Here is a 23,951-nt window from a genome sequence, read left to right as displayed (position 1 = left end):
GGGTTGGTAGAGGTCTCCGACAAGGAGATCCTTTGTCTCCCTTTTTATTTATTCTGGCAGAAGAGGTTCTCTGTAGAGGTCTTAGAAGCATGGTTCAGAATGGTTTGATAAAGTCTCTTCCTGGGCCTCGAGGTGTGTTAACTCCCTCCCATTTATTGTTTGCTGATGACATTTTCATTTTCATTAATGCATCTGCTCAGTTTGTCAAAAATCTTAAGGCTTTTCTTGATAAATATCAGGCATTCTCTGGTCAGATATTTAATCTAGAAAAAAGTAGTTTGTTCTTTGGAAAGGTTGCCCCTCACAGGAAACATTTTATAAGTACTTTTATGGGAATCCAATCTGCAAGGCAGCCTACTAAATATTTAGGTGTGGAGCTCTTCAAGGGGAGAGTTCAACGGGACCACATGTTACCGCTGATGGATAAAATCAAGAAGAGGTTATCGGGATGGAAGGGTCGGATTCTCTCCATGGCTGGTAGGGTGGAGCTGGTTAAATCAGTGATTTCAAGCATACCAATTCATAATTTCGGGATTTATTGGTGGCCAGGAAGCTCAATAAAATTAGTAGAAAAGTGGATGCGAAACTTCATATGGTCTGGTGACATGGAGACAGGGAAGAAGATAGTGGTGAAGTGGGATGAGGTATGTAAACCTACCAGGGAAGGCGGTCTTGGCATTAAGAGGTTGCGAGATGTTAATTTTTCATGCCTGTGCAAATTAGCATGGCAAATCAAACATGGAAATTCTCTAATGAGTGTTTTCTTTCGTGCCCGTTTTCTGAAGATTGATGGTTCGCTGAAAACTACCTACCTTTCCTCTTCGATATGGCATGGTCTTAAAAAGGTGTGGCGGTGGGTACAGTCTCATGAGCAATGGACTGTTGGGAATGGTCAGAGGATAAATTTTTGGAAAGATAGCTGGCTGGGAAAGAAGTCTATTGAGGAGATGTATGGTTCGCAGTTAGATATCTTTGATTCGATGCAGGCAAAGGTTTCTGATTTCATTTGCCAAGATGAGTGGAATTTTCCCCAGGTGAGCTCTGAATTTTTTCAAAATATCTTTGATCAGGCCAAGGATATCATAATTTCAGATCTGGATGATATTTGTCATTGGGAATTAAATTCATTTGGAGTTTTTACAATAAAATCGGCTTGGGAAAAAGTAAGACGGGAATCGCCAAAGGTGGGGTGGTATTCATTGATTTGGAATTCTCATCTTCAGCCTCGCCAATCGGTGTTTGGATGGAGAATGTTGAAAAATAAGCTCGCTACTGATGATAATGTGAAAAAGAGAGGGGTTCCATTGCCATCTCAGTGCACTCTCTGTGGCATAGCGGAAGAGTCAATAAATCATACCATGTATGTATGCTCTTTTGCAGTTTACATGTGGCAGAAATTTTGTTGTTGTTTTGGGTTTAGGTGGCCTGGATTTGAAGGAGTTGAAAGTTTGATAGCTTGGTGGAAAGATCAGGCCAAGAAGACCATCTTTAAAGGGGTGTGGCTGAAGGGTTTTGTTTTAATCCCTTACTTTACTTGGTTGGAGAGGAATGGAAGAAAATTCGAAGGAATCTCAAAATCAAAAGAGCATTGTTTTGGCCAAGTGAAGAGAGAAATTAGCTGCCAAGAGTTGGTTCATTCAGGGGCAGCCATCTCAATTTCGGATCTTGTCACTGCAAGAAGATTGGGTATTTCAGGGGTGCGGAGAAGGCATCGGGAAATCTTCACTATTTTCTGGTGCCCTCCTAATCCAGGTTGGATAAAAATCAATTCGGATGGTTGCTCTATTGGTAATCCAGGGAAGTCTGGAGCAGGGGGAATCCTTCGCAATGAAAAGGCAGAGGTAGTGGCAAATTTCAGAAAATTTCTAGGAACTCGCACAAATTTTGAGGCTGAATTTTTAGCGCTTATGATTGGGATTGAATTAGCTAAGCAGCATAATGTGAAACGGCTCTGGATAGAATGTGATTCAGTTGCAGTTGTGACTATTTTTCAGAAGAGGCAAAGTCCATGGATAGCTCGGCAAAGATGGATAAATTGTATTTCTTATTTGGAGGATGTGGAATGGAAAATAACGCATTGCTATAGGGAAGCAAATTCAGTGGCGGATTTTTTGTCAAAGTCAGCTGCTCGTTTTGAAGTGTCAGAGCCGATTTTAATTTGGCCAACTCTGGTTCAAATGGAATTAGACATGGATGCATCGGGCCGGCCTAGGTTCAGATTCACCTAGGAACTTCTTCTCTTTCCAGATTTTTTTTGTTTTTGGTGGAGTTGGGTAGTTGCGTAATTCTGCTGATGGCAATGCCGAAGGTGGAGTTTCTGCTTCTCCCTCTCTTCTTAGTGTGAGTGTTGGGTATTTCTCCCTTCCTCATCTGATGTACTATATTTCTTTTTTCTTCTTTCTTTTTAATATACATGACTTTTTAGCGAAAAAAAAAAAAAAAAAAGAGAGAGAGAGAGAGAGAGAGAGAGAGAGATACGATTATGGAATCTTGGGAGTCTCAGTCGATTAGATTGGAGCTGCCTTCTTTCATCCTTTAAATAGATTATTTATTACAAGTCCTAAGAAGAATATAAAAGAACAAAATAGAGCAAAATAGGAAACTAAAACTAATTGCTAACTTCTAATTGTACTAAATACTAATAGGACTGGGATAGTCCTAATGGGACTAGGAATACCCAAGAGAGGAGTCTATGACTTATGCTAGACTCCCCCTTTCTCACGATAGACTTCTAACACCATGAATTCATTGTAACTAGGTTTTATTCCCCATCCACCCCACAACCCCCACCCCAAAAAAAAAATCTTATTGGGGTTTGCATAATGTCAACCAATGGAATTCAGTCTTATGTGTAGGTTATCACATTCTTATTCCTCCTTCCTTATCTGAAATTGGTACAATTTTCTTGGATTTTATTGACAGCCTAACCTCGAGTCCTTAAGCATTGTATATAGCTTGGGATTTTAATGTTAGTATGGCTGAAGTAGATTGGGTTTTCTTATTTAATTATCCACAAACGACAGTTTACTTGTTCTTATTCTAGTTCAGGATACACAGGGAACAAGACTGAAATGGAAATCAATGCTCTTGCTCAAAGGACCTTAGTGGAAATATAAAACAAGTATGTGGTGTTGCAACTTGCAAGTGGTGTTGACTCTGCTAACTTAGGCTCTCTTTGGTTTGATTTTTGTTTGTATTTATTTGACTTATTTCTATTTTTACAAGTGTTTGGTTTAATTTATAGCACTTATTTCTATTTATAATAAATTAGAATAAATCACAAATCACAAATTAATCTCAAGTTATTTGTGATTTGTGGCAACAAATCATTTATGTTGATTTTTACTACCTTAAATGATCATGTGTGCTAAACAACTCAAAATCAATGGTAAATAAGTAACTTCAGTATGTTTTATACTTTTCCAGTAAAAAAACTCCAAATCCTATCGTCTCTCACTCAAAGATCAAATCTGAAGGTGAAAACTGAAACCTATTTTTTCATTATATAATCTATTTTATAAATAGTAACCAAACGAATACTATTTGTGGTCCATAATTTATTGTCACAAATAATTTCTAAAAAATAGTTAATAAATACAAATAGAAATCATACCAAATAGAGCCATAGTGACTAATCTTTCGTCAAAGATTGATAGTGTGGTGTGGCCTTGGATATTATTTAAATTATTTTTAATATTTATATATAGGAAGTTGAACATGGTGTCAAGTGATTAGGTAAATGATGTACTTTCTTTATTTTTATGTTTAGTTTTTTTTTTTTTTTTTTTTTTTCCTTATTTTCCTTTAAAAGAAAAAATTGGGTAGAAACCAACCCATCTCCAGATTGGAAAAATCAATCATTCTCTTCACTATAACCTTAGGTGAGTAGTAACCTAGCTGGATTTGAGGTATTTCCAGCCCTTAGGATTTAATGGATTTGCTCGAGTAGAAACCTGGTTGTAATTAATTTACTTCCATCCCTTGGAATTAAATGGATTTCTGTGAGCAGAAACCTGGCTGTAAATGGATTTCTATGAGTAGAAACCTGGCTGTAATTGATTTATTTCAAGCACTTGGAATTTTATGGATTTCCACGAGTAGATACCTGGCTGGATTTAATGTATCTCCAGCCCTTGGGATTTGATTGCTGGGTGAATCCAGTGCATTGTGTACTGGTTACAGCCTCTGCTTCTGGAGTAGGTGTCAAGTTTGCAGTTTAGGGATCAACTCCTGTCACATGCATTCCCACCCACCCCTTATGTGTGTGAGTAAAGTCCACTTGAACAGTTCCTTAGGATGTAATAATAACAAAAGGAAAAAAAAAAAATGAAAGATTTGATTGCTGGAACTGATGTATTTGCTGCCTTTGGGATTTGATGGATTTCCATTGGAAGAAACATCACTGGATTTGATGGATTTTCAGCCTTTAGGATATAATGGATTTCCATGAGTAGAAACCTGGCTGGAACCCAATCCTAAGCTGAGATACATGCACTCACTGGCACAAGTGAGAATTGGAGTCATGATATGAAAGATTTTGATGTTGCCTATATATAGCCAATAACTGGAACCCATTCTTGCAATGTGGAATGACCAAGGTTCACTTCTTTCTCCCAGGAACAATGAGGCACTATTTTTTTCTTCTGTTATTTAAATCTCCAAATTCTAGTTTGCTATCCATTTTTAATGTGGATTTTCACAAAGAAAGTTCAGAAAGATCACTGTTCATGGCATTTCAGCAGAATCTCATACTGGAGGTTATTCACCCTTTTTTTCCGCTAAAAGATCATTTCAAGGATATATTATAGAAAAAATATAAGAGGTAGAAAAAAAATGAGAGGTAATGCTCTCTCTCTCTCTCTCTCTCTCTCTCTCTCTCTCTCTCTCTCTGTTGATTTTGATTTTGATTTTCCTTTTCAGGGCCAGGTGACGATGGGATGCATCAAAGAGAGAGAGAGAGAGAGAGAGAGTTGAAAGAGCCAAAGTTTTGTATTCACAGAAGGAAGAGGTTTGTCAAAGAGAGAGTTGAAAGCTAATGAGTGTACAGAGAAAATTCTATAGAGGTGGGAATATGTTACATGATCCATGCAACCACAAAGAGTGAATTTGAAATGATGGTTATGGATTGAAGCTGGAATCGTAGAAGAGAAACCTTGGATTAGTTGGCCGAGTCAGTCAGGAATTCAGGACCGAACATGTGGGCAAGAAGAACGAGCATGCCTCTCAAGTATTGGTTCAGTTTCGTTTTTTTGTTCGATCTTGGTTTGATTCTGGATACAATATGTATATATCAACACTGAATAATTTTTATAATATCAAACCAAAACTGAACCGAAGATGGTTTCGATTTCATTCGATGCATATATGGTTTCCATGATTTGATTCAAGTGGAATAGCTTGATGAAACAAAAAAGGTTAATAAAGAAATAACAACTTCATGAAGATACAGTACTAAATTTGGTATCTTTCAACCTTTTTTTTACATGGTTCAACAAAGAAACCATAATGGGCAAAGTCGCAAAGATATGTAACTGTAGATTTTAATATTGTTTAAGTTCGATTCAAGATCAATTTATATAGGATACACATTATTGGATTCAATTTAACTTAAATCGACAATTTTTTTTTTTTACAATCAAAAACAAATTGGAATACACAAAAACCAATAAGACATTGAAACAAACTTAAATAACTACACCAAAACCGATATTACCTGAACAGTAAGACAATAACAGCCCAAAATTCATAAAAAGAGAAAACACACAATTTTTCATACTTCTGAATATATCACATGGTAAATCGCATAAGGAGAGTGGGAAAATTCTACCCAATATGGGGCCATTCCCCTCCGCAAACTATGGTTCACAAGATGTATTGCAGATCAGCAAAGCGGCTGTGGATCCACAATGCAAGTTTATGAGGACATGCCAGCCAAATGGGACAATGAGAGCTCGTGGTGGTTGGGAGTTAGGGATTAGTGGATGTTTGGGCAAGGGATTGAGAGTTCAGTCTCCAAAGGTCATCATCGTCAAGGTGGTAACGAAATGAGGTGTCTACAATCATGCATGAAAGGGTGAAAACTCTAGGAAGAAGAAGTAAGAGAGAAAGCAGAGAAAAGGAAAGCTAATGAAATTAAAAAAGATACACCACTCAAGATCATGAGATGTACATAGATACACCACTGAAGGGCTGAAATAGCTAATGTGCATTGGGTCCGAGGTCAATGGTTTAAAAAAAAATCCCAAGATGAAGAGAATATACAGGAAATTAAACATAGGGTAAGTGTTTTCTGTTCGGGAGCAGCCCTTGTGCCTTGACACAAAGGTGTGTACCCCAGGAGGGGCATGGTGGTCATTTTCTCCCCCTATGTCTATGGCGCTTGCTTAAGGGACCTTAGTGGCAATACAAAATAAGTATGAGTGTTGCAAGTGATGGCCAACTCTTGGTGCCTCCTTTGCTGAAGATTGATACTGTGGTGTTGCCGTTGGGGATCTTTTGAACTACTTTTGGATGTTTCTATGTTTAGGAAGTTGAACATGCTGGTAAGTGATTAGGTAGATGTTGCACTTTTTTTGTTTTATGTTTTTCTTTTTTTTTTCCATGATTTAAATAATGATAATAAACAAAAACAAAAACAAAAGTTGGGGTGGAAACCAATCCATCCAGAACTTGAAAACCAGCCATCCTCTTCGCTATAATCTTAGGTGAGTAGAAACCTGGCTGAATTTGATGAACCCTTAGGATTTGATGGATTTCCATGAGTAGAAACCTAGCTGTAATTGATGTATTTCCAGCCCTATGGATTTTATTGATTTCCATGAGTAGAGACCTAGCTGGATTTGATGGATTTCTAAAAGTAGAAACCCATTTCTATGAGTAAAAAAGTGGCTGGATTTGATGCATTTCCATCCCTTAAGATTTGATGGATTTCCATGAGTTGCCACATATATAGCTGGATTTGATGTATTTCCACCTCTTAAGATTTGATGGATTTCCATAAGTAGAAACAATATAGCTGGATTTGAAGTATTTCCAGCCCTTAGGATTTTATGGATTTCTTTAGTAGAAATCTGGTTGGAACCAAATCCTAAGTTGAATGCATGTACTCATAGAAACAAGTCAGAATTGGAGTTAAGAAATGGAAGATTTTGATGTTGCCTATATATAGCCAATATCAGAGACCCATTCTTGCAGTGTGGAATGACTAAGATTCACATCTTTCTCCTAGGAAAATGAGGCACAACCTTTTTCTTCTGTTGTTTAAATCTCCAAACTATAGTTTGTTATTCATTTCTAATGTAGATTTCCACAAAGAAAGTTCAGAAAGATCACTGTTCATGGCATTTCAGCAGAACCACTTATAGGAGGTAATGGACACTCTCACTCTCTTCTCGTGTTTGATTTCGAAACTCCTTTCTAAGGCCCTCTGACGCGTGTGGCGCTTTCCTATTTACATTTGGCAAGCCTTGTCCTGCCGTTTAGACTTCAAATCAAAGATAGCTTTCTTCTCAGATCGAAGATAGTGGTTATTAGAAAAGCAGCCAATGTTTTGTCTTTCCCGAAGAATGGCCGGAATAGGTTTGTGAAAGAAGGAGAAAGAGTTGAAAGATAATGATCGATGCAACCACAAAGAGTGAAGAAATAAATGATAGTTATAGAGTGAAGATATGGAGTTACAACTTGGCTTGGAAGAGAAACCTTGGATTATGTTTAATGGAGGAATAAGGCAAGAGAGAGTATTGTTTTGCCATCCAATGGAGGAAAGGAAACAAGAAACAGCAAAAGAATTTGTTTTCCTTTTTTTTGTAAAGAAGGCAAGCGAGAGACTATTGGTCAAGCTAGGGTTTGTTGAAACTTGAAACCCAGGCCATTAGATAATCATCATTACACATGATACTTGTGGAAAGTCAAGGCAAAATGCCTTCCAATCTGAAGAGCATATTTAATTCACGCATTCCAATGGGAAGATTTCCCTTGGCAACCATTATTTTGTTAGCAAATGCTCAATGAGTTGAAATTACATCAAAGATATGACATGGAGTACTCTATCAATTTATGTGCTACCATGTGGCAAATTATGAAACACTAAAACCTAAAGTGTTAGGATTATTACCATGAGAGTGCAAGGAGCACCAACCATTTACTTACATCTAGGAAAACCTCTCATATTGATCCCAAATTGGCTTCGGTTTCATTCAATACCTTTATAGTTTTGGTAATTTGGTTTGAGTGAAATAGCTCAATGAAATAATAAAATGGGTAAAGAAATCACAACCTCATGAAGATACAATCCTACAATGTTGAATCTAGTACTTTTCAACCTTTTTTTACACATTCCAACAAAGAAACCCATAGTAGAAAACTTCATACAACTCAACAAAGAAGCATACTTATAGAATTTAATATAGATTAAATTTGGCTCAAGTTCAATTTATATAAGGTACACGTCATTGGATTTGATTGATTTAAATCATCATTTTCTTGTTTAAAATCAAAATCGAATCAAATTCTTTACCCCAAAAAAAAAAAAAAAATGAAAGTTCATTTTCTAAAACAAAAACTAAACCGAATATTTTTTATTCAATTCAATAGGTTTATAAAATTCTAGTCCGAACTAATGCAATCGATCCAAACCAATACAATATAAGCTTATTGTATCATGTCTCAGACTGGGGTTTTGTGTGATCGAACCAAACCTAAAAAATTGTACTGAAGACAATATTACCTAATAAATTTTAAAATAATAATAATAAATAATTTTTTATCTTTTCTGAATATTTTTATAAGATAAATTGAATCCAAACCGATAAAAAACCAACACTAAACAAAAATTGAGCCAAACCTGATGCATACTTATTTTTTGAGTCACTCATTCTCACATTAAAACCAGTGAAACCAAATAAAAACCGATCCAATCTAACCAATTGACACCCCTATAATTTTAACGTCCAATGTCAAACCTAGATGTTGATTCCAGTTCTAAATCCATATTGTTAGAACCCGTTTGGTATCGTTTCTGTTCCAGAAACTTCGTTTTGTGTCAAAAATGGAAATTTCAGTTTCTGTGTCGAAACACCGTTTTTAAATGATTTAAGGTTGTTTGGTGAATCTGTTTCTGGAACAGTTTCAGAATAGAAAACCGACAGTTTTGCCGTTTGGTTATGCTTGTTTCAGAAACACTTTTTTTTTTTTTTTTTTAAGTCATTAATTACAGAAATAACATTAAAATATGACAATAAAGTATTACATACAAAAAAAAATTTGTTTCAAAAGGACGAATAAAGTAACAAAGCAAATAAAGAGCAAAGGTTGAAAATTCCAGCGACTGTGCTACTGACTTAAAACCTCCCAAGATGAGATTTTGTAGCCAGGGAGAGTTGAGCCCTCTTGCAAGTTATCCAACCTTGATGAAGATTGAAGGGAGTTTTCTGAATCATAATCTTCTTTCCCTGGTAAATACCTGGGCTGACTTGTTGAGTTGGAGGAGAGTGCAAAACCTTGGCATGTGGACAGATATAGAGTTGTTGTTAATGGGCTGACTAAGTTGCAGAGCTTCTCCCAATATCTTGATATATTTACCAATCTCCTTTTGGGGAACATTGGAGGCGATTGAGATTTCCTGTTTTGTCAAACAAAAAACAGAGTTGGATACGTTCCAGAACAGATATTAGTACAAGGAGGGAGGTTTGTTCTGTACTATATATGAAACAATCAACTAGTTCAGCTACTTCAAGAGCTAGAATCCACTACCAAGCATTTCCATATGGCACAATGCGAATGATATTACCCTTCCCCACACTTTAAGTTGGTTCATTTGGAATTAAAGAAACCTAAACTAACTCCTGGGTTTCCCTAGAGTTGCTCCAATCCCTAATATGAGCGAAGGCAAAGATATACATCGATGAAAGGTGGTCTGAGAAGCACTATGCTCTCATCTATCAATAAATACAACGAATTATCCTAGAGTACCAACAGGAAGGAACTATATGCTTTCCCTACTTTATTAATTCATCCATAAATTATTACATCCACCAAAATAGACATTATATAAAAATTTCCTTACAGATTCTGGAGAACTAAGAGACAATGCAAACTTAGGGGACAGACATAAGAACCTAGATACAATATTATAAGAACAAGAATAAATTTAGAAAGGAATAACCGAAGCAGAAATCTCCATAAGATGATAGACCCAGGTAAACCATCTCCCAACCCAAAACCCCCTCTTTCCACTCCCCCAATAAGATACGAAATGCCTAGAATGCTGATAGTTAATTAAACTACCAAATCTTTGTAGACCCAATTCTTTCTCCCTTTCTTACGGAACAGGATTCTGATGAGGTTTTTTTTTTTTAATTCTTAATTCCTGATCACCAAATCACAAACCTTCAGCGACCCATTTCATACTAAATGAATCCAAGCCAACCCAATTAAGCAAAACAAGAATAAAACAAAAGGCGCCCAATTTTCAAAAAAACTGTCTACCCCGGGGTGTTTAGGGGGGGGGCGGGGGCGGGGACGCCATCACCTCATAGACAGAGGCACACTCACACATTCAGGGGATTGCAACCTATTAACACCAACAAAGAACAAACAAGAAGAGCGAAAGAGAAATACCGGGAGTGTCCTAAGCTCCTGAGCCTCCCTAATAGCCTAAACAAGAGCAGCAGTAGCAAATGCTTCCACACTGCAATTCCTCAAATAAGTAGCAGAAGAACATTCTCGGACGAGTTGAAAGGAGTGATCAAAGATATCGTAATCAATACCCAATATGGAAGACATGTCGATGATTTGAAGATAAGCACGAAGGTTGTCGACAATGACAACGCCACCCGTTCCGGAGGAGCTCGTAGAGGAAGAGGATGAGGAAGAAGAAGAGTCAAGGGCTTGCTCTAGTTCAGCAAGATGGCCGGAAAAGGAGAGGGAAGAGAGAGCAAATAGAGGGCTGGACACGAGAGACCATGTGGAGAAAGCAGTGAAGAAGACAGTGGGCCGGAAAGGGTCTTCGTCGTCACCGTCTGTGTCGCCCACGACAGCAAGAGAAGGGAGAGAAGAGAGGTCAGAAGTGACGAGGCAGAGAGGGGAGTCTTGAGCACGCAGGAGGCGAGGGTATATTATCGGGAACGAAAGTTCCTTTTTTAACAAGTTTGGAACGAAATTGTCAGACAGAACGACAATATGTCGTTCCGTCTTTCCTCTTGCAAATCATTTTTTTTCCAACTTGTGGTTCAAAAAAACTGAAACACATCATATGGTTGTTAAACAGATTTTTGCGTTTTTTTGTTCCAATAGAACGAAAAAATGGTAGAAACGTTTTTCTGAAACGATACCAAACAGGCCCTTACTCTTAAAACACTAACCAACAAATTTAGTAAACTATTTTTTTTAGTAATTAGAAATTCATATAGATAAAAGGCAGGGATATACAAGGTTTGGATACTATTTACCCAAAACCAATGGAATATGACCACACTGTCTTACATGCAATAGACAGACTCTTCCAAGCTAGGGTATAGTTACAACCAATAAAAACCCTAAAAATAATGTTATAGACACAGCTTATTAGACATATAGACATATGACACACGTCTTTTAGAGAAAAACAACCAAGAGGGGCGAGAATGGTAGGAGAAACCCATGTTGTTCAACAATGATGGCCGACACACTAGTTGGTCCCCACATTCCGAAAAATCCGCATGTCACTTGTGAACATGGCCAAGAAAGTCTCTGATCTAGATTGGCCGTGACTTGACTGCCAACTACTCTACTAACAATGCATTCTCTGGTGTCTACTTCTATGAGACCTGCGACATCATCATTGTCGTCGTCGTCGTTGCCTATAAGCCCTCTTGTATCTTCCATTGTCTGGATCTCCATCACAGGCTCGAGAAGCTTGCTGGCCTCAAACCCTTCTTCAACACCACCCATCTCTAAGAAAACAACCTCGACAATGTCGTGCTGAGCTATCTTCCAAGCTCGCCATCCTTCGCCTCTGCTACATCAGCAACTTCGGTCGCATCATCCTTCTTGAAGCCAAAATCATACTTAAACTTCGTCATGGGACACCCATCCTGCAAAACAAGGAGAGGAGAGGAGCAACTCATCCTTGCAGCCATGGAATAGAACTGTAATGTCAGATCAGACAGATCTTGGAGCAACTATTCATCAAAGGGGCAGAGGCTTTGAAGAAGGAGACAAATCTATGAAAGGAGGGTGGAGGACTCTTCGACCTTGGAGATGGATTCACCTGCATACTGGATCTGAGAGAATTCTTTCTCAAGGCTCATCATGGTAAGTGAGGTTCTAGGCTTGGAAGAGCTTCTGAGAGTAAGATTTGTGTGAGATGAGAGATCCAAGGGGTTTTTTCATTTTTTGGAACCACAGTTTAGTGGAGAAGGGTTTCAATCTAATGCCAAAGCCGTCGTTATCATCGCCTTCATCAACATCGTTACCATCAAGACATGAAAACAGAAGTCACCATTTGACCGGCTCTCAAGGGTTGACCGCTTCTCTTAAGAAGTACACAACAACCTCAACCCTTATCTTCTCAAGGGTTGAACGGTTTTTATGGATATCCGTTGTACACAAAAACCTGGTTTCTTGTAACAACCCCACATATGTGTAACAACATTTACTTATAAAATCAATGAGAACCAATGCAAACGTATAGATTCAAAATTCAAGACAAAACTGCATTCTTTCATGGTATCAGAGGTCTAGGTTCTCCCTTAAATCCTCCGACTTACACCAACAGCCTCTCCAATCTTGTGGTTGTAAAGCTAGAACTAGATGGCGATAATTACCTTCTTTGGCATGATTAGCTTGAATCAATCTTTATAAGTTGTGAGCTCATTGGCAATGGTACAACTGCAGCACCACCCAAAACCACCACAACTACACCTCCAACACTAAATCCCGCTACCATATCCACGACATCAAAACCACAAAGGCAATGTGGGATGCCCTTGCCTCTCTTTTTAAGCAGCAATCTATGGCACAAAAATCATACATTCATTCTGAACTGCAAACAATCACAAAAGGATCATCCACCATCACCGACCACCTCCATCAGCTCAAATCCTTGGTTGATTCTCTCGTGGCAATTGACGACCAAGTAACTGATCCAGATCTTGTTGGCTACACTCTCAATGGTCTTGGTCCAGAATATACCCGCTTTGTCATTACCATTGAAAACATGAACCCACCCATTACCTTTATTGACCTCTGAGCAAAGCTTCTTACCCATGAAGCTTCTTCTTTGTCATTATTTTTATTGTTGAGTTTAGCCGTTTCACATGGCTATACCCTCTTGTTTCAAAGTCAGAGGTTATCCACTATTTCAAGCACTTCAAAGCAATGGCTAAAAATCTACTATCACTCAGTCAAATATTTTCAAACTGACGGTGCACTTGAACTCACAGAAGGGCCCTTCAAACAATTTCCTGATGAGTCAAATATTGTGTCTCGCTTTTCATGCCCGACACACAACAACAAAATGGTATGGTTGAGTGTTAACATCGGCATGTCACTGAAATGGGGCTTTCACTATTATTTCAAGCTCAGTTACCACCACAGTACTGGCTTGAAGCATTCAATGCCATTGTATACATCATCAATCGGTTGCCTACACCGATATTATAGCATCAAACACCACATGAAGTATTATTTGGAACTAAGCTAGACTATAGCTTTATGAGGGCATTTGGTTGTTTCCCTTATCTAGGTCCTTACCAAGAGAACAAATTGGACCCCAAATCATTTCCATGCATATTCCTTAGCTACAGTCTCCATCACAAACCCTACCACCACCACCACCACCACCACCACACAGAACACCAATCCAACCAACACCACCACCGCCAACACAACCCACCCATCACATGATAACTAGATGCCAAAATGGTACTAACCCAATAAAACAACCCTTCTCACTTCTTCACACATGCCATCCCATATCCCATGCTTTTAACACTACCACTTCCACTGTCCTCCCCCTACATGAACCCACCACATTCAAAGAAGCAAGTCATGATCCTAAATGGGTAAGTGCTATGCAAACTAAGTATGATGCTCTTATCTCCAACAAAACATGGTCTCTAGTACCCCATTCTCCAAGCATGAACATTGTAGGTGCAAATGGGTATACCGGATCAAGACACACAGTGATGGATCCATTCAATGCTATAAAGCGAGGCCCATAGCCAAAGGCTATCACCAGCAGCCAGGTATTGATTTCAGGGACATTTTCAGTCCAGTGGTGAAACCAACGACAATCTATAATGTACTTACTATTGCAGTTTCATGTAGTTGGCATATAAGATAGCTTGACGTCAAAAATGCCTTTCTACATAGTAACCTACAAGAAGAGGTATTCATGCAGCAAGCTCCTGGATTTATTGATCATATTAGGCAATCATATGTTTGCAAATTGCACAAAGCCCTTTATGGTCTTCGACAAGCACCTAGGGCCTGGTTCAACCAGTTCAATGGTTATCTCCTTCAAACTGGATTTAAACAAAGCTTGGCTGATACATCTTTGTTTACGTTCCACTCACCCAAGGGTTGTTCTGGTTTTATATGTTGATGACATCATCATTACAAGGGATTTGACAGACTCGCTCATTCGCAACCATGGAAAAGAATTTGCAATGACTAATTTTGGGTGACCTTCACTATTTTTTGGGCATCGAAGTACATCGGTCCTCATTTGGCCTTGTTCTCTCACAGGCCAAATATGCTTTTGATCTTCTACAACGAGCTGGCATGACTGGATGCAAATTGTGTACCACCCCTGTTGCCATTGGTTCCAAACTATCCTCTAAACTGGGTGATCCTCTTCCAGTCCCCCATGAGTATCGAAAGATTGTTGGAGCTCTACAATACCTCACTATGACATGCCCCGATGTCTCTTATCCAGTCAGACAAGTGTGTCAACATATGCATTCTCCAACCTCTGATCATCTCCAAGAAGATAAATGCATCCTACATTTTGTCAATTACACTGTAGGTGCAGGAATATCATTCAAACTAGGACCCCTCAAACTTGTCCTTGCATTCTCCGATGCAGATTGGGCAGGCTGCCCAAATACTCGCCGCTCTACCATGGGTTTTTGTACCTACCTTGGCCCTAATCTCATCTCTTGGGGATCCAAGAGATAGCCTACGGTATCTCAATCAAGCTCAAAAGCAGAATACAAAGCATTGGTTGTTATTGTATTAGAAATGCAATGGATCTCATATCTTTTGGCTGACTTTAATTTCAAAGTCCACCTTCCAATGGTTATATACTGTGACAATACATCAGCAACATAGATGACGGAAAATCTAGTACTTCATGCCATTACCAAACACATCGAAGTTGACTATTACTTCGTTCATGACTTGGTCATCAACAACAAGATCCAAGTTAAATTTGGCAGATCCAGCAACCAATTAACAGATATCTTCAAAAAGGGATTGGCATCGGACTTATTTCATCATCATCGAGACAAACTGTTGTGGTTACCACCTTCATCAGTTTGAGGGGGGATGATATCAGAATTCACCATTTGACCGGTTCTTAAGGGTTGACCGCTTCTCTTAAGAAGTTCAATTGTACACAACAACCTCAACCCTTATCTTCTCAAGGGTTGAACAGTTCTTATGGATATCCATTGTACACAACAACCTGATCTATTATCCGTGGTTTCTTGTAACAACCCCACATATGTGTAATATCCTTTACTTATAAAATCAATGAGAACCAATGCAAAAGTATTGATTCAAAATTCAAAACAAAACTGCATTCTTACAATAACAAAGTTACTAAGGATCATGGCTGAAACAAGTGCAAAGAAAACACTTATAGAGGAAGAAGAGGTAGGAAATCATGCCACTTAGGCGGAGATATTTCATGCCACTAGGGGCGGAGGTGAACTTCTAGGCAGCCAAAAAGATCAGTGGACGAAAAAGTAACAGATTTAGTAATCACAGCTGCAAAAAGGTTGTTTCCATGTCATGCTTGAGTTGTACCTTCTAGGGATAATTCGGTCATTAAATTGCTGTCTTCCTTCAAATTAGGTGAACCAAATCAATCCAAACAAATATGATATAAGCTTATTGGATCATGTCTTGGACTGGAGTTTTATGAGATTGAAACCAAATTGAATGCATGGAAACCAATAAGACATCAAACCGATATTACCCCATAAGAAGGTGATAACAGCCGAAATTCATAAAAAGAAATACATTTTTCTGTATTCCTGATATATATCAAATGGTAAATCGCATAAGGGAAGTGGGAAAATTCTACCAAGTATGGGACCATTCCCCTCCGCACACTATGGATCGAGATGTATTGCAGATCCTTAAAGCAGGTTGTGGATCCACAGTGCAAGTCTATGAGGATCCACAACATTGCTAGCCAAATGGATCAATGAGAGTGCATAGTTGGGAGTCAGGGATTAGTGGAAATTTGGGAGGGGGATTGAGAGTGCAGTATCCAAAGGTCATCATCGTCGGGGTGATGATAAAATGAGCTGTCTACAATCATGCATGAGAGGGTGAAAACTCTAGGAAGAAGAAATAAGAGAGAGCAAAGAAAAGGAATGCTAACGAGATTAAAATAGATACACCACTCAAGATCAAGTTAATATATGGAAAGAGGAAGGAACAAAAGAACAAACGAAGGAGGAAGAAGTAGAAATCATCCTTAAATCTCCAAAAGGAAAGTTTGTAAGGAGAGAAAACATAGAAAATAACTAAAAAACGATACTAAACCCCAGACACCATGTACAAAAATCCTCTATGGTGAGCGGTGAGTGAATGAGAGAAGAGGGAATTACAGAGTCACTAGAGGAAGAGAGAAGCAAAAAGAGGGACAGAAAGAGAAAACATGCGGAGGTGGAAGCATAAATTTGATTGCAGTAGCCAAACTCTTGTTCTCTACAAGCTTTCCTTTTTTTCATCCTTTATCAATGAAAAGTTGTTAAATCCCTTTTTTTTTTTTTTTTTGCTAGAAAATAGAAGCCGATGTAATGTGACCGAGTTTGCATGCACAATAAATGGTTGCAACCTAATCAGAAAGAAATAAAGGGCAAAAATAGCTAAAGTGTATCGGGTGTGAGGTAGTAGAGCTATGAGGAAAAAAAAAAGGCCCAAAGATGAAAAGAATAAACGAGAAATTAAACATAGGGCAAGTGTATTTTGTCTGAGAGCAGCCCCTACGCCTAGACATAGAGGTCCATGCCCCAAGAGGAGCATGGTGGTCATTTTGCAGCCCCTGTGTTTGTGGCGCATGCTCAAAGGGATCTTCATTACTGTCAATACAAAATAAGTATAAGATGTTGTAAGTGGGACAATATTGAAAAGGAAATCAGGGCACTTGCTCAAGGGACCTTTGTCGCAATACAAAATAAGTATAAGGTGTTGCAATTGGTAACTAATTCTACTAGCTTGGTGTCTATTTTCCCAAAGATTGATAGTATGATCTAGCCTTGAGGATCTTTTAAATTACTTTTGGACATTTCTATGTTTAGGAAGTTGAACATGATGGTAAGTGATTAGGTTGATGTCTTTTTTTTTTTTAATTAAAAAATAATAGTAATAATCAAAGAATAAAAATAAAAATAGAAATTGGGGTGGAAACCAACTCATCCCAGGACTGTAAAACCAGCATCTTCACTATAATTTTAGGTGAGTAGAAACCTAGCTGGATTTGATGCATTTCCAACCCTAAGGATTTGATGGATTTCCATAAGTAGAAAACCAGCTGTAATTGATGTATTTCCAGCCATGAGATTTGATTATTTTCATGAGTAGAAACTTAGTTGGAGTTGATGGATTTCCATAAGTAGAAACCCTTTATTAATAAAAACCTGGTTGGATTTGATGTATTTCCAGCCCTTTAGATTTGATGGATTTCCATGAGTAGAAACATGTATAGCTGGATTTGATGCATTTCCAGCCCTTAGGATTTGATGGATTTCTTTAGTAGAAACTTGGTTGGAACCTAATCCTAAGCAGAGATACATGTACTCACACAGGCACAAGTGAGAATTGGAGTTAAGAAATGGAAGATTTGATGTGGCCTATATATAGCCAACATCTGGAACCCATTCTTGTAGTATGGAGTGACTAAGGCTCACTTTTTTCTCCTTGAGAAAGGAGGCACAACCTTTCTTCTGCTGTTTAAATCTTCTAACTCTAGTTTGTTATTTATTTCTAATGCGGATTTTCACAAAGAAAGTTCAGAAAGATCATTGTTCGTGGCATTTCAACGAAACCTCATATGGGAGGTAATGCAGCCTTTCACTCTCTTCTCGAGCTTGATTTTGATACTCCTTTCCCAAGGCCCCTTGGTGCATGTGGTGCTTCCCTATTTACGTTTGGTGAGCCCTATACAGCTGTTAAGACTTCAAATTGAAGATAGCTTTCTTCTCAAATCGAAGATAGCTGTTATAGAAAAGCAGCCAATGTTTTGTCTTTCTCGAAGAATGGAATAGGTTTGTGAAAGACAGAAAAAGAGTTGAAATCTAATGATCGATGCCCACAAAGAGAAAAGAAATAAATGATAGTTATAGAGTGAAGATATGGAGATATAACTTGGCTTGGAAGAGAAACCTTGGATTAAGTTTGATGGAGGAAGACGGCAAGGAAGATTATTGTTTGGCTATCCAATGGAGGAAAGGAAATAAGAAACAACAAAAAAAATTTGTTTCGACTTTTGTAAAGAAGGTCAAGGGTTTGTTGAAACTTAGGCCCTAATCATCCTTATTTAGGTAACCATCATTACACATGATAATTGTGCAAAGTTATGGCAGAATGCCTTCTGTTGAATAATGAGTTATATTGTAATAAAAGGTTTTAGAGGTTAAATCCAAACGAACCCTTAAGCCCTCTTGGGTTTGTATTTCATCATAAATAAGAAAGGATTGTGCTCATTAATGCACAAGTCCAAATTTCCCTAATTATTCATGGTGTCAGAGTAGGTTTGCTCACAACCCTAAATCCCATTCCCCATTACCTTTCTTCTCCCTTCCATCGCCCTAACCCCTTCCTACGCTTCCCATCCAACCACGGCCACCCTCTCTCCTTTGCATCACCGCCACCACCTTCCTCTCCCTCTTTTGCCCTAAACTAGCCACAGCCGCTGCCGTGGCCCTCGTCAATCTCCTCTCTCCCTTGTGCTAAACCAGCCACCGCCACTCTCTCTCTCCCTTTTGCACTGAACCAGCAACCACCACCACCCCCTTTCTCTCTCTCGCTTTGTGTTAAACCAGCCATTGCCACTCTTTCTATGCATAGCTAAACCCTATCCTTAGATCTAACCCCAAACCTAACCCTACTCTCTCTCTCTCTCTCTCTCTCTCTCTCTCTCTCTCTCTCTCTCTCTCTCTCTCTTGTGGTTTCCCTTTAGTGGGAGATTTTATCTTTTTTAGGCTTTCTCCCTTGTTTGTGAGTGTTTTCTTACCGGGGGCTCTTGTTTGTCTCGGTTCGTGATCCAGATCACTATGCTTATTTAAATCTAGATTTGTGGCTTTCTTGTGATTGTTTATTGAATCTACACCCATGGCATCTGAAGATTATGGAAGATCAGTTACTCAAGGAGGGGTCGTTCCTCTAATCATGACCATCCTCTCTAGTCTCTTCCCTATTAGCACCATTAATCCAGATGGGAGCAATTATCTGATATGATCTTGATCTTACTACCTATCGATTGTTGGTCACGGTTATGCTAGATTTCTCATAGGTGATTTGGTACACCTTATTAGTGTTGGTTCTACTCAGGATAAATGGGATGCTGCAAATTGGATGGTAATGTCTTATCTTATTAATTCTATGTCTCCTTTTATTGCTCGAAAATATCTGTTACTTAATTCTACTGATATGATATAGAAGGCCGCTAAGGGCACCTATTCCACATGGGCAAACGTACCCAGGGTTTTGAACTAAGGATAAAGGTCCATCGAGCTACTCAAAAGAAGATTTTTATGGTTCAATATTACTCTGATCTGCAGGGTATATAGAATGAGTTGACTATTATGAGATTTATCAACCTGGTTGTGAGATTGATGTTGTTGGGTTTAAGAAGCCTGAGGAAGAGCTTGGCATTTTATGATTTTCTAGTAAGTATCAATGTGGAATAAGATCAGATTAGGGCTAATTTGCTCAATTATGATACTTCACCCACTCTTAAGGAGGCCTATTCCATAATTTAGGTTGAGGAGCAACATCAATCGAAGTATGCTATAGCCTATTTCTTAGGATTGTTCTGCTCTGATTTCTACTACTGCTATTGGTTCACAAACTGCTAACCCATTCTCTACTAATAAATCGGTTGTTAAATGTGACTACTGTGGTAAGGAGCGGCATGCCAGGGAGACATGTTGGAAGCTTCATGGACATTCCAGCAACACTTATGGTCGTAATCAGGGTCATGGGAAGAACACTCTAGCCAATCAATCTAAGACTACAACCGATTCTGATAGCTCGACTGTGACAGAATCCTCAATCTCTACTGATGAGATGGCTATGCTTCATCATATGCCGACTCAGATGGGATCCTCCATAGCTGCTATTGCCTCCTCTTTACCAATAGTCACTACCTCCTACTCAGCACACTCAGGTACTACATCCTATGGTCATAGGGCATCTATTGCTCCCCGGGCTTAGATAATCGACTCTAAGGTTACTGATGACATGACTGATTTGCATACCTTTTTTACTACCTATTTCCCTTTTTAAGTAATACCAAAGTTCGTGTTGTTGATGCAGGTTACCTTTCCCCTATTATTGGATTGGGTTCCATTTAGTGCTCTCCTTCATTGTCTTTGTCCTCTGTGTTAGATGTTCCTTAGTTTTCTACTAATTTATAGTCTACTGCTAGTATTACTAAAGATTTGGACTATAAAGTCACTTTCTTTCCTACTCACTATGTATTTCAAGACTTGGCGATGGGGGCAATGATTGGCAATGGTAGAATGAGTGGTGGTCTCTATTACCTGGACATTGGTCCCTCACGGGCTCTACACAAATCTTCTGATTTAGCACTTTCAGAGTTTTTGGGTTGCATCATCGTCTGGGTCACCCCCATGGGGCACTTTATCTAAATTATTTTCTACTTTGGTTAGACATTGTAGTGTGTACTAGTTTACTTGTGATACGTGTGTTTTGGCCAAACAAACTCGGAATGTTTATCCTATTTCTGATAATAGAAGTATTATTCATTTTTCTTTGATTTATTTTGATGTTTGGGGCCCTGTCCTCCATGTCTCTTTTTTTGGAAATAAATGGTTTATTACTTTTATTGATTGTAATACATGTATTTATTTATTGTATCATAAAAGTGGAGGTGTCTCAGTGCTTTCGGGAATTTCATTGCATGGTTAGGACTCAGTTTGATGCTAAGATCAAGATCATCCGTACTGATAATGGCAGGGAGTATATGGATGGTTCCTTCCAATCCTATTTGGTTGGTCATGGGATCATCCATCAAACCAGTTGTGCGGTTATCCCAGAGTAAATTGGGGCGGCAAAACGTAAGTCCATATCTTTTTGAGGTTGCTCGTTCCTTGATGTTTGAGATGTAGGTACCGCTTCCTTTTTGGAGTGAGGTAATCCTTAGTGTTTCCTATCTCATCAATAGCATGCCTTCATGTATGCTCATATTTAAGAGTTTCATTGATTTGTTACCTGGGTCTTGTACTTTTGTTGTTCCACTTAAGGTGTCTGGTTGTGTTTGCTTTATTTGTAATCTTCAACTTCCTGGCAAGCTTAACCATCGTGGCCTCAGGTATATTTTCGTTAGCTACTCTCCCACTCAGAAGGGATACCGATGCTATCATCCACCTCTCAGTGGCTCTTTTTTTCCATGGATGTGATCTTTTGTGAAACAGATGCTTACTTCTCAACTCTTCACTGAGACTTCTGGTAGTGAAGAGGTGATACAGATTCCTACCTTTGACATACCTTTATTTCTCCCCATGGATGAAAGGGAAACTTAGAAGGATACTAGAGTGATGACTATCGGTCCACAGTTCCTATTCAAGGCGAGCCATCAATTTAGGAGTTGTAGGTTCCCATTCAGGGAGAGCCATAGGTTCAAAAGAAAACAAAGGATGGTCTAGTGATACAGGTGTTATCTCGTAGAAAAGAAGAAATAACACTACCACTACTACTCCATTGCTCCCTAATCCTGAGTCTTCTCTCCGAGGTGTAACCTTTCCCCTTACTTTTGCTCAGTCTCTTAACGTTCTTATTGCTTATAAAAAAAAAGGTAATAGGACTTTTAAGCACCCTATTTTCAATGTTATGTTCATATAATTCCCTCTCTCCATTATATCATGTGTTTATGTTGTCCTTGTCCTCTGTTTCTATTCCTAAAACCTGGCAGGAGGCAAATGCAAAACCTAGATGGAAGGAGGCAATGAATGAGGAGATGAGAGCTCTTCCCAAGAATAACACATTGGATCTGGTTGTTCTTCCCCTGTAAAAATGACCAGTTAGCTACAACTAGGTGTTCACGATCAAGGATAATGTTGATAGGGTAGTAGATAGGTACAAGGCAAGACTGGTGGCCAAGGGCTTTACTCAAACTTATAAAATTTATTACCAAGAGACCTTTGCTTCTGTGGCCAAAATGAACACAGTTCGAGTTATCATCTCTTGTGCTGTGAACTGAGGTTGGAAACTACAGCAATTGGAAGTCAAGATTGCATTTCTTCATGGAGAGAATACTGAGGAAGTGTATATGGATATTTCACCAGGATACTCTAATTCAAAAACCTAAGGCAAAGTGTGTATAATAACCTAGGATGTGGCTTGGTCAGTTCCACAAGGCTATGATAGTAGTCGATCTTCTCAGAATAATGTTGATCATTCTCAATTCATTAAAAGGGTGGGTCATAAAATTACCATGTTGATAGTGTATGTAGATGATATTGTCGTTACTGGCAATGATATAGCTGAATCTCAAAGCTCAAAACCTATCATGGTAAGGAGTTTGAGATTAATGACCTAGGAAGGTTGAAATACTTTCTTGGTATTGAGGTGGCACAATCTACCAAGGATAATTTTTACTCTTAGAGAAAATACACCTTCGACCTCCTCTCAGAGGCTGGTATGTTAGGGTGTACACCCTTCGATACTCCTATTGAGACTAACTCTCATCTCAGAGCAAGGAAGGTGAACCTACTAATAAAATTCGGTATCAAAGGCTGGTTGGAAGACATATATCTATCCCAAATGAGACCAGACATAGCTCATGCAATTAGCCTGGTGATTTAGTACATGTATGATCCCTATTCCTCACACATGGATGTTGTGTACCGTATCCTTAGATACTTGAAGATTTTCCTAGGAAACTGCATTTTATTCTTTGCAATATATCATATAAGAATTGAGGCATATACTGATGCTAATTAGGCAAGTTCTCCAGATGATCATCATTCTACTGTTGGCTACTGTACGTTTGTTTGTGGTAACTTGGTTGCATGGCGCGATAAGAAGTAGCCAGTTGTGGCTCAATCTAGTGCAGAAATTGGGTTCAGGATAATAGAACATGGGATATGTCAACTACTTTGGTTGCAGAGTTTTCTTCTTAATTTGGTTGCATCCATTCAAATGTCCATGTTGTTATATTTTGATAATAGTTCAGCCATCAGCATTGCACACAATCCTATATAGCATGACTATTCTAAGAATATGGAGATTGATAGGCATTTCATCAATGAGAAGTTGGAGCAAGGCTTTATCTGTATTCTTTTTATGCGAAGTGAATATCAGGTAGCAGATATTCTCACAAAAGGACTTAGTAAATCTTTTTTATTTTATTTTGTGCACGTTGGATATGCATGATATCCATACAATAACTTGAGGGGGAGTGATTTTTTTTCCTAACGATGGGTATCCAGGTCTTCGGCCTGACTAGTCCCACGGGCCCATACTGACCCCACAACCGCATGGATTGGATC

The 23,951-nt window shown here is 38.6% G+C and overlaps 2 long non-coding RNA genes and 1 pseudogene across 2 annotated transcripts; 2 read left to right on the top strand and 1 right to left on the bottom strand.

Annotated features, from left to right (window-relative positions):
- The first annotated feature begins 4,385 nt into the window (after positions 1 to 4,385).
- On the top strand, positions 4,386 to 5,442 carry LOC122088145. Its single transcript, XR_006142985.1, has 2 exons — positions 4,386 to 4,840; positions 4,921 to 5,442. It is a non-coding gene; the product is annotated as an uncharacterized LOC122088145 (long non-coding RNA).
- Positions 5,443 to 9,237: 3,795 nt separating this feature from the next.
- On the bottom strand, positions 9,238 to 11,928 carry LOC122089755 (annotated as a pseudogene).
- A 6,192-nt stretch (positions 11,929 to 18,120) lies between these two features.
- Positions 18,121 to 21,186, top strand: LOC122090128. Its single transcript, XR_006143419.1, has 2 exons — positions 18,121 to 20,605; positions 20,755 to 21,186. It is a non-coding gene; the product is annotated as an uncharacterized LOC122090128 (long non-coding RNA).
- The last annotated feature ends 2,765 nt before the right edge of the window (positions 21,187 to 23,951 follow it).

The sequence above is a fragment of the Macadamia integrifolia genome, chromosome 9, assembly GCF_013358625.1.
Source record: "Macadamia integrifolia cultivar HAES 741 chromosome 9, SCU_Mint_v3, whole genome shotgun sequence".
Classification (NCBI taxonomy): domain Eukaryota; kingdom Viridiplantae; phylum Streptophyta; class Magnoliopsida; order Proteales; family Proteaceae; genus Macadamia; species Macadamia integrifolia.
This window is presented reverse-complemented; position numbering and strand designations above follow the sequence as displayed.